General features: G+C 44.3%; 1 long non-coding RNA gene across 2 annotated transcripts; it reads right to left on the reverse strand.

Moving 5' to 3' along the window:
* Positions 1-11: 11 nt before the first annotated feature.
* LOC134808408 (uncharacterized) lies at positions 12-8,400 on the reverse strand. Of its 2 annotated transcripts, XR_010151301.1 has the most exons (3): positions 7,924-8,384; positions 309-466; positions 12-221 (listed from the first exon to the last, which is right to left on the reverse strand). It is a non-coding gene; the product is annotated as an uncharacterized LOC134808408 (long non-coding RNA). The 2 variants fall into 2 exon arrangements; XR_010151300.1 differs by having other exon boundaries at positions 12-466; positions 7,924-8,400.
* Between the last annotated feature and the right edge of the window lie 4,025 nt (positions 8,401-12,425).

The raw sequence follows: 12,425 nt of genomic DNA on the forward strand, positions 1-12,425 counted from the left end.
TGAAGGATAAGTAAAAATTTCAAGTTGCTTTTATTTAATTCACCTTTATTGTGCACTTTCAAAAGTTGGATTTAAGGTAGCTTTTCAGGAGAAGTTTTAGGACCTAATGTTGGAAAGAATGCATTAACCTCAGGGTCTGTTTCAACATCTGTGACAATGTTTTGCATTGCTGATGAGGTTCTTAGCTGGACAGTCACTCTTGCTGCCCTCCAGACTTATTTCTGAGAGGAAAACAAAATTAATAGAAGTAAGTCTTTCTGATATCAAGGAGTTTAAAATCTCTCGTGCTGTTGCAATATCCTTCTTACCGGTTTCTTGGGGGCTTATTTTCTTCTAATCCAATGTATCCCAAATTTCAGTCACTTATGTCCCATTGTCACCATTCTTACCATTTCCATGTATCATCTGCACAATTATGTACTTAATTCCTTCTTCTTTGAATTGGCTTTCATTTTGCTCAGTTTTCCTAGAAAGGATTTTTGATATCATTATCATCAATGAAAAACCAGTGTCATTTGCCATAAAGAGATCATTAACCATAAAAATCATACAATAAAAACAAAACTACATTATTTAATCTTGGCTGGATATTGTTGGTTGCTGAAGGTTCTGAGTTTGAGGCCCTGCTTTTTCTTTAATGAAAAGGGAGGTTACCAAGCCTTGGAGAGACATGAAACACATACAGGCACCAAATGGATCATTTCTCCTCAAGTTAATCAAACAGACTAAAAGAGAATTTTAAAGAGAATAACTCTCTCACTATATGAGCCAATGAAATTCAATTTCCCTTTTGCATACCACTTAGAACCAGCTCTTGCACCAAGTAAAATCAGTTTGTCCTGGGTACCACACTTGTAAACATTGCTCTGATCCCCCCCTCTCATAGCGATTGGAATGATCTAATACATAAATATCATCATTTCTCTCGCCTATTAAAATTCCTTCAATGGCTCTTTATTACTTATGGGAAAAATCTTAGTTCCTTATGATGAGATACAAGATCCTCCTTAATTAGCCTTAGCCTACTTCTCCATCCTTAACTTCTGTCATCCTCCTCTTTAACTTCCCATTCCACCAGTGGTGGTCTATTTGTAGTTCCCAGAACGTACCAATACCACCACGTTTCTGTGCCTTTGAACATACTCTTCCCTTTACCCAGTGTGCTATTCATCAACTAGTCATCCTTATCATCTTCCATTTCTCTTCTCTGCTTATTTGTATTTATCTGCCTAATACCATATGCACACCACCAACAATAACTATAGTATAACAGCATTCCTATGGAAACACCTGCCCCTTTCTTCTGGGGGATCCTCCTCCACTGTCTCCAAGCACATGATTTTAGCAGGAACTGACAAGTTCTCATGTGACTTCACATTCCTGACCACAGCTGATTGTCCTACATGTGGGCAACCTAACCAAGGTGAACCGATCAGATTTCCTGAGAATTTCATACCAAGAACAGCACATTGGAGTTATTCTTTCTCTGTTTTAAGATGCAGAGAGAAACTGAGGCAAGTAAAGTAGACATTCTCTACTCCAGGGGTCTCCAACCCCCAGGCCACAGACTAGTACTGGTCCATGGCCTGTTAGGAACTGGGCCACTCAGCAGGAGGTGAGCAGCAGGTGAGTGAGAATTATTGCCTGAGCTCCACCTCCTGTCAGATCAGTGGTTTAGATTCTCATAGGAGGGCTACCCCTATTGTGAACTGTGCATGCGAGGGATCTAGGTTGTGTGTTCCTTATGAGAGTCTAATGCCTGATGATCTGAGATGAACAGTTTCATCCTGAAACCACCCCCCTTTCCCCCACCCCTGCTACCATGGAAAAAATTGTTTTCCAAGAAACCAGTCCCTGGTGCCAAAAAGGTTGGGGACTGCTGCTCCAATCCACTTGTGCTGAAGACCCGCTATTTCCTTGCCCTTCCTTCCTTTAGGTCATTCAGCTTTTCCTTTTATTTTGTGAAAGCGATTCCATTTTCCTTACAATTAAGTCTCTTTTTCTTAAACTAGTTTGAGTTGAGTTTCTGTCACTTGCACCCAAGTGTCCTAATACATTCCTAATTGTCCTTGAGGTCCCAACAAATGCTACTCCTTTGTGAAGGCTTCCCTGACTCCCCCAGTCTCACAAAGGTGCCCCTTCTCTTATGCCATCCTGCATTTTGTTACACAGACCCCCTTTTTAGCAACTGTCTTCGCGATCTTGACATTTTTGTGTGGGGAATAGTGTGTGCTGTCCCTGTCACCTATTTTGAGTATTTCATTAAACACACTGATGGGAAGCAGGATTTGAGTATTTCATTAAACACACTGATGGGAAACAGGTTAACAACCCATTAACATTATGCTTTCAAAGAAGTCAATATGTACAAAGAAAAAGTTTTGTTTAACTATTATTAGCTGCTCCACTGTGAATATTTTTTTTAAAACTAAGCTTAATCTTTAAAAAGACTTCAAGGATCTACCAACCACAAGGAGTTCTTCTCTCCTGCCCTTCCAAGACGGAATTAGAAATGTAGAGGCTCATGACCATGATCCCACAAATAGCAACCACCAGGACAGAGGCAGCACCTGGAGATGAGGGCAGAAACTGACGAGCACATGGAAGGGAGGGTCAGAGAAAAAGGGAGATCTGAGAGAAAAGAAACCCTGGGAGTCCCACCTGTCACCAAATCTCTCTGAATTAAAAGACAACTTCATAAAAAAGTAAATAACGTCTTCCACCACCCATGAATTTACATCTGTGATCATAGTTAGCTAAATAAGATTGAATTCTTTTAGGAAATTGATTGAACCTTTGTACCCTCTCAGGTGTTACTAGCATGACACAGAAGTCACATCTGTTTGCACATTTGTCTCATGTCTAGACTGGAAACTTTTTTAGAGAAGAGATTCTTCCAATTTTTGAGATGTTGTTGAGCATCTCACATAGGACCCAGCACTTAGCCCACCCTTGAGCTGGACTTTGATGATTTTAGCCTATATTTTGTAGGAATGCTTTCCAGCTGCAAGTATCAGAATAACCAGCTATAGTAACTCACAGAGTAAAGAAATTTCATTACCTGACCTGAACAGTCTGGACATTAGAAGTCCCAGAGTATCTTGTTTAATAATGGCAAAAGGGGCCAGGTGTGGTGGCTCACACCTGTAATCCCAAAACTTTGGGAGGCCGAGGCAGGTGGATCACTCGAGGTCAGGAGTTTGAGACCAGCCTGGCCACCATGGTGAAACCTGTCTCTACTAAAAATACAAAAATTAGCCGGGCATGGTGACAAGCACCTGTAATCCCAGCTACTTGGGAGAATCACTTGAACCTGGAAGATGGAGGTTGCAGTGAGCAGACATCATGCCACTGCACTCCAGTCTGGGTGACAGAGCAAGAGCCTGTCTCAAATAAATAAAAATAAAATAAAATAAAATAAAATAATAATAATGGCAAAAGGACCCTGGCTCTTTCTACTCTCTCATCCTAGGCTTTTTGTCTCTTTATCTTAGGCTTGTTGCCTTGTGATTGCAAAATGGCTGCCACAGCTCCAGGTATCTCATCTTTAGAAAGCTTATTTAAGGAAAGAAGAAAGTGATCTGGGCTGGAAAAGAGGCTTTTTTTTTATATCAGGGAGGAAAATCTTTCTAAAACACCTCCTCCCAACCTGGTAAATTCTCACTTATATCTCAGTGGCTAGGACTGAATCACATGGCCATGCCTAGTTGCAAGAGAGATGGGAAAACTAGTTTAGTATCTGACTTTTCCAGCCTCAGGAATGAAAAGTAGGTGTATTACTGGTAATGCTGCCCTTAAACCAAACAAATGGAGGCCTGGCCCAGGATCCAGGCCTCAGGGGTTCTACGCTTTGTGACACAAGCTGGGGCTGTCAGTGCTATCTGGGTGGGTGACCCTGAGCCTGGATCAAGACCCAAATGCAACGTCCTCACTTCTGTTCCCATTTTTTCACCTCGGAGCACTCTTCACCCACAATCACTCATGTGGAGTTGACCAGAGACCCCGAGGAGCTCTTGGATTCATATCTATGGGATCTTTTTGGTATCTTGTGGCTGGATTCTTCATCCAGGAGGACCGCCTGGAGTGTGGATTGCCTCACTGGCCTGTGAATTCCTTCTTTTGTTAGATCGCACAAGATTGAGCTGCCAGAATCGTGCTGGGGTGCTGATTTGGAGTGATTCTCACTCACATCACACACAGGATGAGTTCGAGGCTCTGAACTATTGATAGTTCTCTGTTCCCTGCTAACCTTCCGTGTGAGCTGCATGTGTGGGCCCATGCCCTTGTTTTAACTGGCTATATTTCAAATGCAAGGCCACCTCTGGACCTGAGGGCAGCTGGGTTGGGGGAGACATCCTTTACCCTGTGCTGGGACCCAGGGCTGTTACCCTCTACCCCGTGGGCGCCCCACCAGTTCCCTAGGGACAGTCATACCTATTTCCGTCCAGGGCTTTCCAGGCCATCACCCCACAATGCCAATAAGCCCTTCTGGTCCATGTACCCTCTCACTTCTGATCAATGGGGTGAGATAATTCTCTTGTTGGTCAGTCTTAATCTTTGTGGAAAGGGATACACATTCCTTGCATGAATGAAATTATTCTTTTTTTTTTTTTTTTTTTTAAAGAGACAGGGTCTCATTCTGTTTCCTGGGCTGGAGTGCAGTAGTGCCGTCATAGCTCACTGCAATCTCGAATGCTGGGCTCAAGCGATCCTCCTGCCTCAACCCCTTTGAGTAGCTGGGATTGTAAGTGTGTGTCACCACGTCTGGCTACTTTTTAATTTATTTGTAGAGACAGGGTCTCACTATGTTGCCCAGGCTGGTCTCCAAGTCCTGGCCTTCAGTGATCCTCCTGTGTCAGCCTCCCAGAGCACTGGGATTACAGGTGTGAGCCATTGTGGATGGCCCGAGACTGCTCTTCCTGTTTGTTCTATTGTCTCCACCAGTGGCAGTGCATGGAAGGCAGAGGTTTAGCCAACAACCAGAGAGCACCCTCTGGGAATGCAGTGGTTAGAACCTAAAGATCTCTAAAGATCTCTCGAGCTCGTTGGAAGGGGTGTGTTCTTGATAGGGTTGCTGGGAGATTCAAATGAGATCGTGCACCACAGAATCCTCTGTAATCTACAGTGTTACACACAGATATTAGTTATTTTATTCCCATTTGACAGACAAGAAAACCAGAAAAGAGGAAAGTTAAACTCCTCCCGTGACAGAAAGGCCCCATGGGAGTGCTGCTGGGAAGGGAAGCTCTGGTTTCAGATGACCTGGGATGGCTCACTCAGCTCTGCCAGCTCCTAGCTGGGCCATCCTGGGTCAGTTTCTGAGCCCTAGTTCCATAGTTACTAAGTGGGGAGAACAATCCACCTATGTCTGAGGGTTTTGGTGAGCATTAACTATGCCTGGAACTTGATAAATATTAGCAGGTACTCAACAAATATTAACTGCTATTATTATTTTATTACACAGATATTTGTAGGACAGCCACAGGTCTCCTGGGCCACAGCCCTGCTGTGCACTAGAAATGAGTTATGAAAAAGTACTTCCAAAATGAGATTGCCAGAGGCTGCAGCAGTATGTTAGATTGCTTGGCATTGGAGAGGCAATATAGCAGATGGGAAACATTACAGACTCAGGAGCCAGGAGGCCTGGATTTGGATCCTGACTCAGTCACTTAATCATTAAATCATTTAACAGGTCTTTGGCAAGTTACTTAGCCTCTCTGTGCCTCAGTTTCTTCATTTCTGAAATGGGGATATTAGCACCCACCTTATAGGTTCTTATGAGGATTGAATGAGTTAATGTACATCAAGTGTTTAGGACAGTGCCTGGGTCATAGTGTTAGGAATTATTGGATGCTATGAATTTTATTATTTTGAATTCATTTAAAATTCAAAACAAACTTTGCTCTTAAAAATTCCAATTGGTGGGCTGGGCGTGGTGGCTCACGCCTGTAATCCCAGCACTTTGAGAGGCTGAGGCAGGTGGATCACCTGAGGTCAGGAGTTCGAGACCAGCATGACCAACATGGTAAAACCCCATCTCTACTAAAAATACAAAATGAGCCGGGCATGGTAGCGCATGCCTGTAATCCCAGCTACTTGGGAGGCTGAGGCAGGAGAATTGCTTGAACCTGGGAGGCAGAGATTGCAGTGAGCCAAAATCGTGCCATAGCCCTCCAGCCTGGGCAACAAGAGCAAAACTCTGTCTCAAAAAAAAAAATAAAATGGAACGCAATGCAATGAAATGAAATAAAATAAAAATAAAAATAATTCCAATTGGCTTTTATTTCAGGAAACCTGCATTTTAGTGATTAAAAAAAAAGAAAGAAAAGAAAAAAAAGGTAGGCACAAAGATATACTCTCTGTCTTTGTACCTTTGCTTGTGTTGTTCCCTTATCCCTCCTTTTAGACCCATAAAACTATCACATATTGTCCACTCTCCCAGAGGCCAGGACTCATTCTATCACACTCTTGTCCCCCAAGCAAGACCCATGGCTCCTTTTTACTTCTCTGTGTAATTCTTGACATGTTCAATAAATGTTTCTCGAATGGAAACGTGAAAGAAAGTAAGAGACATTATTTTCAATTCTTGCAGTTTGCGAATGCAACACTGTAGTTCATAGTGGACTAATGTCCTCCCTCTCAGAGAATGAAGGGATTGGCAGAATGACTTGGGGAGATGGTGCCAGTCTCAACAGTAGGAGGGAAAAACACAAAGAATAACAAACAGCCCAGTCTTTCACTAAAAGGGGCTCCATCCTCCAACACCATGTTTTCCTGGATTGGGGAGAAGTAGTAGCATAGGGTGACCCAGAGGGGGACTGTGGACTCAGGGCAACCTCTGTATGATTCCAATTCTGTTATCCAATGGCTGTTTAACCCTAGAACCAAACATCTCTGAGCCTGTTTTCTTGCCTGTAAAATGAGGGTAATACCAGCCCCAAAGTGTAACTTTGATGATGAAATGAGATAATAGTGCAATGCCTGGCACTTAGGGAATGCTTAATTAATGTTTTTTTAAATGAATGAAGAGGGCTTTTAAAGAAAGTGCTATTGTTGAGGGAGACTGCTATACTTGAAAGCACAGAATTGCTTGATGCTATGCACTGTTTGTCGCAGATCAGTGATTGATTCTCCAATCTTCACGGGGCCACCTCGTCAGACTCTCAGTCCAGAGTTGAACCACAACCAACAAGTCTGGGAGGCAGGATTTGGAACCCTCCTTCCCAAACCCTTCTCCTCTCCAGCTGGCACAGAAACACTCCACATTTGCAGCTTCCACAGCAATTACGAGAACCTACACCCTTTTATTGTTTGACTTTCCCTAGCGATGGAGCAATCACATGATTTTCACAGGAAAAACAACTCTGGGATCGGAGACAGTCTGGATTGAGCCATGAACTTTCTGGTCCCTGTGTCTGAGTTCCCAGAGAGAAAAGACATTTGATGCTGGCAGGATGAGGGCTGAGCTGGACAAAAAACACAGCCAGCACATGCTCATAGCAGGCTGGCCAACTGAGCAGGTTGCATTTCAGGATTAAAAACAGTAACAATCCTAACAAAATAGAAGCTCATATATACTGAGCGCTAAGTACCAGGTACAGATATCGTCAAGCTGAATCATCACCACAATCCAAGATGAAGATTTTATTATCTTCATTACATCAAGGGGGAGAAGTCAAGGGCTTAGATAGCATTTCACCCCTTTTGCACTCCCCAGAGCCTATGTGTTTATCCTCTAGCTCCACGTCTACCTATAGCAGCAGTGCTTCCAAGCTCTTTGCACACAAATCTCCTGGAGATCTTGGAATGCAGATTCTGAGATTCTGCATTTCTAACGAGCTTCCAGGGAATGCTGCTGGTCCAGGGCCTTTAGTTGCAAGGGTTGGACCGGTGGTCTCAACCTTGGTTGCACATTGGACTCACCTGAAAGCTTTCCACATACTGATGCCTTGGCCGCATCCTGGAGAGTCTGATTTTGTTGGTCTGGGGTGCAGCTCTGGCACAGCATTTCTAAAGCCCTCCCGTTGAAGGAATATGCAGCCAGGGCTGAGACCACGGTTCTTGAGGGAGGTAATATCTGCAGGTTCTTGATGATACTCCGTTATCCTGAGCTCCCCTTTCCCAACCACAGGGACATCCATGGCTGGGCTTCAAGGACACCCTTGAAGAGGCCTCTCCCAGAAAACTCCAAGCCCATGAAAAGGCCAGAGCCACCACCTGTTTCCTTGAAATAGTTAGCAGCTGTGCTGGGTGACCTCATCGCTCTGGCTCTGCCTCAGGCCAAGCTGCGATCTGAAAAGCCCTCCTCCCAAGTCGGGGCTCTCCTTGTGTTGGGGGCAGAGGGGGAAGAGCCGCAGCTCAGGAGGAGCTGCAGGTTGACGGCAGAGCCCGTCTGGGGCTAGTGGGAAGAATGAGGGTGCAGGGTGGGGGCACCCCAAGGGACTTCACAATGGGCAGTCCCTGGGCTGTGACGCCATGGCTGTGAGCGCAGCTGACTGCCTCACCCCTGGCTTCCTCCATTGCTCACCCTCCCCAAACACTTGGGAACTGATGAAATCACGAGGGGGTTCTTGTCCCCCTCCTGTAAGTGATGCATAAACAAACAAACATTGAAGTATGCAAGTAAAAATGCAAAGCCCATTTCTTTTTCCCCGTTTCCAAGAGGCAATCACCTATAGCAGCTGGGCTTATGTCCTTCCAAATCTTTTCTGTACATTAGTATGTGTATTTCTACACACAAACATACATATGCAATCCTGTTTTATAAACAAAAATGCATCATATAATATAAGTCCAAACACTATCTTGCATATTTTTTCCATGCAGTTATATATACTTACCAATTGCTTTAGTGTCTGGAAACTTGTCTGGAAATCAGAATCTCTCAGGGGTGCTTTTTAAACATCGAGATTGACAGGTCTCACTTAAAACCTGCTGAATGAGAATGTCTCAGGGAGGCACCTGGGGAAGTCTCTGTGTGTGTGTGTGTGTGTGTGTGTGTGTGTGTATACAATGTGTGTGTGTGTGGAGAGAGAGAGAGAGAGAGAAACAGGGTCTTGTTCTGTTCCCAAGGCTGGAGTTCAGGGGCACAATCGTAGGTCACTGCAGCCTCAATCTCCTGGGCTCAAGTGATCCTCCCACCTCAGCCTCCCATGTAGCTGAAACTACAGGGATGTGCCACCACACCTGGCTGTTTTTAATTTTTTTGTAGAGACAGGGTCTTGCTATGTTGCCCAGGCTGGTTTCAAACTCCTGGCTTTAAGTGATCCTCTGACCTTGGCCTCCCAAAGTGCTGGGATTACAAGCATGAGCCACCATACCTGGCCTATATTGATATTTTTAATAAGTGTCTCAGGTGATTCTTATGGGAAATATCTTGCCTTTTTAATGCCTGTACATGTCCCATGGATGTACTATCATTTATTAACCAGTTCCTTTCTGTTGAACATTTAGTTTGTTTTCAGCTTTTTTCTTCATGCTACAAACAATACTACAAACATACATGCATCATGCAGATCCCCTTGTGTGTTTCTGTAGGATAATTCCCTAGGATTGGATGGCTAAGTGCAAGGCTTGCCTGGAACTTCTTTTCCCCTCTAAGACTGCTCGTATTTGAATCATGGAACCTCACAGCAGCACAGAACCTTAAAATCTGTGTAAAGACCAATACTGTCTTCCTATAGAAATATAATGTACGTTATACATATAATTTGAAACTTTCAATAGCTACATTAATTTTAATAATATATTTTTACTTAACCTAATATATCAAATCTATTATGATCTCAACATATAATCAAACAAAAAGTATTAATGAAAGTACTTGCTATGGTCTGAATGTTTGTTTCTCCTCAAAATTTATATGTTGAAATCCTAACCTCCAAAGTGATGGTGTTAGAAAGTGGGGCCTTTGGGAGGTGATTAGGTCATAAGGGTGGGGCCCTCAGAATGGGGTTAGAGCCCTTATAGGAAAGGCCTGTAATCCTAGCACTCAGGAGGCTAAGGCAGGAGGATCACTTGAGGCCAGCAGTTGGAGATCAGCCAGGGCAACATAGCAAAACTACATCTCTATGAAAATAAATAAATACATAAATAATTTTTTTTAAAAAGAGGCCTGAGGCCAGGTGTGGTGGCTCACACCTGTAATAACAGCACTTTGGGAGGCCGAGGTGGGCGGATCACCTGAGGTCAGGAGTTTGAGACCAGCCTGGCCAACATGGTGAAACCCCATCTCTACTCAAAATACAAAAATTAGCCAGGCCTAGTGGTGTGTACCTGTAATCCCAGCTACTCAAGAGTCTGAGGCAGGAGAATCACTTGAGCTCAGGAGGCCGAGGTGGGAGAATGGCTGCTTGAATCAGGGAGGCCGAGATTGCAATGAGCCATGATCACACCACTCACCACTGCACTCCTGCCTGGATAACAGAGCGAGACTCTGATTCGAAAAAAAAAAAAAAAGAGGACTGAGAGAGACTCCCTCACCCCTTCTACCATGTAAGGATAGAAAGAAAAGGTGCCATCTGTGAAACAGAAAGTGGGCCCTTGTCAGGCACAGAATCTGCTAGGGGCCCTGATCTTGGACTTTCCAGCCTCTAGAACTGTGAGAAATAAATTTCTGTTGTTTATAAGCTACCCAGTTTGTGGTACTTTGTTATAGCAGCCTGCGTGGACTAAAACAATATTGTCCATCTGCTTTTCCTGTGAAGTCTTTGGAGACTGTGTGGGTTTTACACCTAGAGCATGCCTCACTGGCACTAGCCACATGGGACAAGTAACTGTTTTATCCGGTAGTGCAGATCTAAACCTTTTATTTTACTTGGAGAATATTCATAGGGGACAGGAATAAATCATGGAGCAGCTACGATCTACTTGTCCCCGAATAAGCACTTAACATCCATTATTGTTACTGCGCCCTTGAGTTGCTGCCCGGAGTCCCTGTCCATTGCTGCGGTTTGGAATTATCCCTCTCTGCCTGCAGAGCTGCAGACGTGGCAGGAGAGAGTTGGGAGGGTGGGGCAGGGTGCAGGCAGAGTTCTGGACAGGGATGCAGGGCAGCGACTGGGTGAGTGAAGCAGCTTCTTTGTGAGCCCTCGTAGAAGTTTGGGGGTGGGGACAGTTTAAGGAAGGCAGGGCATGGGTAATTATGATGCTCATTATTTCAACTTGAGGTCTGTAATTTGCCAGCATCACACAGCCACAACACAGAGGCAGAAATGGAATAGAATCTTCAGATTCCAGAGCCCATGCTTCTCTTTTATCCCATAGATGTCTCCAAGACAGTAATTCAAAGTCTATCCTTACATTAGTGATGCACGGAGAGCTGTAAACAAATTAAGTGAATGATTACAAGTCACATTGTCAAACTATTCTGAACGGTGTCCCATTCCGCAGACTTGTGGTTAAAAACACACGCGCTGAGGTCCCCTGGTGGAAGTCAGAATTATTACAAGGGGCAGGCAAATGGGTTTGTGGCTTTCCTAGTTCATTACCTGAATACATAAAAATAGGACATTACATGAATGTCCTTCAATTTTTTTTTTCAAAAAGGACCTAATATATGGCAAATACTGGAATCACTGCAATACATTCTCCCATCTCAGACTGTCAGAGGGACAGTCACAAAGAGATCCTAGCTGCAGGTTCTGCTTCAGTTATATCATTTTTTGGATAAGTATGTTCAGCTGTACATGGTTACAGCTCAGTTTCTACTATGTGTGTTAATGTGCCTGTTCTCCAGCTAGATTGTCAGCTGATCAAAGGAAAGACTCGAACCCCTAGTTTAAGGCCCTGCACATTCTGGGTTCTTAAATGATGATCAACGACATTAAATAAATGTTGTTGATCGCCTGAGTAAAATGACACACGAGCACAAAATGAATTTGGTATTAATAATGGATATCTATGGCTTTTGTCTGCTCAGGGTTCCCCCCCTCACCTTTTTTTGAGATGGAGTCTTGCTGTCGCCCAGCCTGGAGTGCAACGGCGTGATCTCTGCTCTCTACAACCTCCGTCTCCCGGGTTCAAGGGATTCTCCAGCCTCAGGTTCCCGAACAGCTGGTTCTACAGGCGCCTGCCACCACACACAGCTAATTTTTGTATTTTTAGTGGAGACGGGGTTTCACCGTGTTGGTCAGGTTGGTCTGGAATTCCTGACCTCAAGTGATCCACCCGCCTTGGCCTCCCAAAGTGCTGGGAATACAGGTGTGAGCCACCACGCCTGGACAGTCTCTTTCTTTTTCTTTGGGCTGTAGCACCTGGATTCTCTTTTCCTCCCACAATCCACACAGCTTTTGTGAGGCTGCCAATCAAGTGCCCTGCCCTTCCTGGCTAAGGGGTGGGCCTAGAGATTTGAATCTTAAATAGAACTGCTGCCTCTTACAAGAAGTGCTGCCTCTTCTCCATCAGCGGGGATAATAATTTCAATT

Source organism: Pan troglodytes, chromosome 15 (assembly GCF_028858775.2).
Source record: "Pan troglodytes isolate AG18354 chromosome 15, NHGRI_mPanTro3-v2.0_pri, whole genome shotgun sequence".
NCBI lineage: Eukaryota > Metazoa > Chordata > Mammalia > Primates > Hominidae > Pan > Pan troglodytes.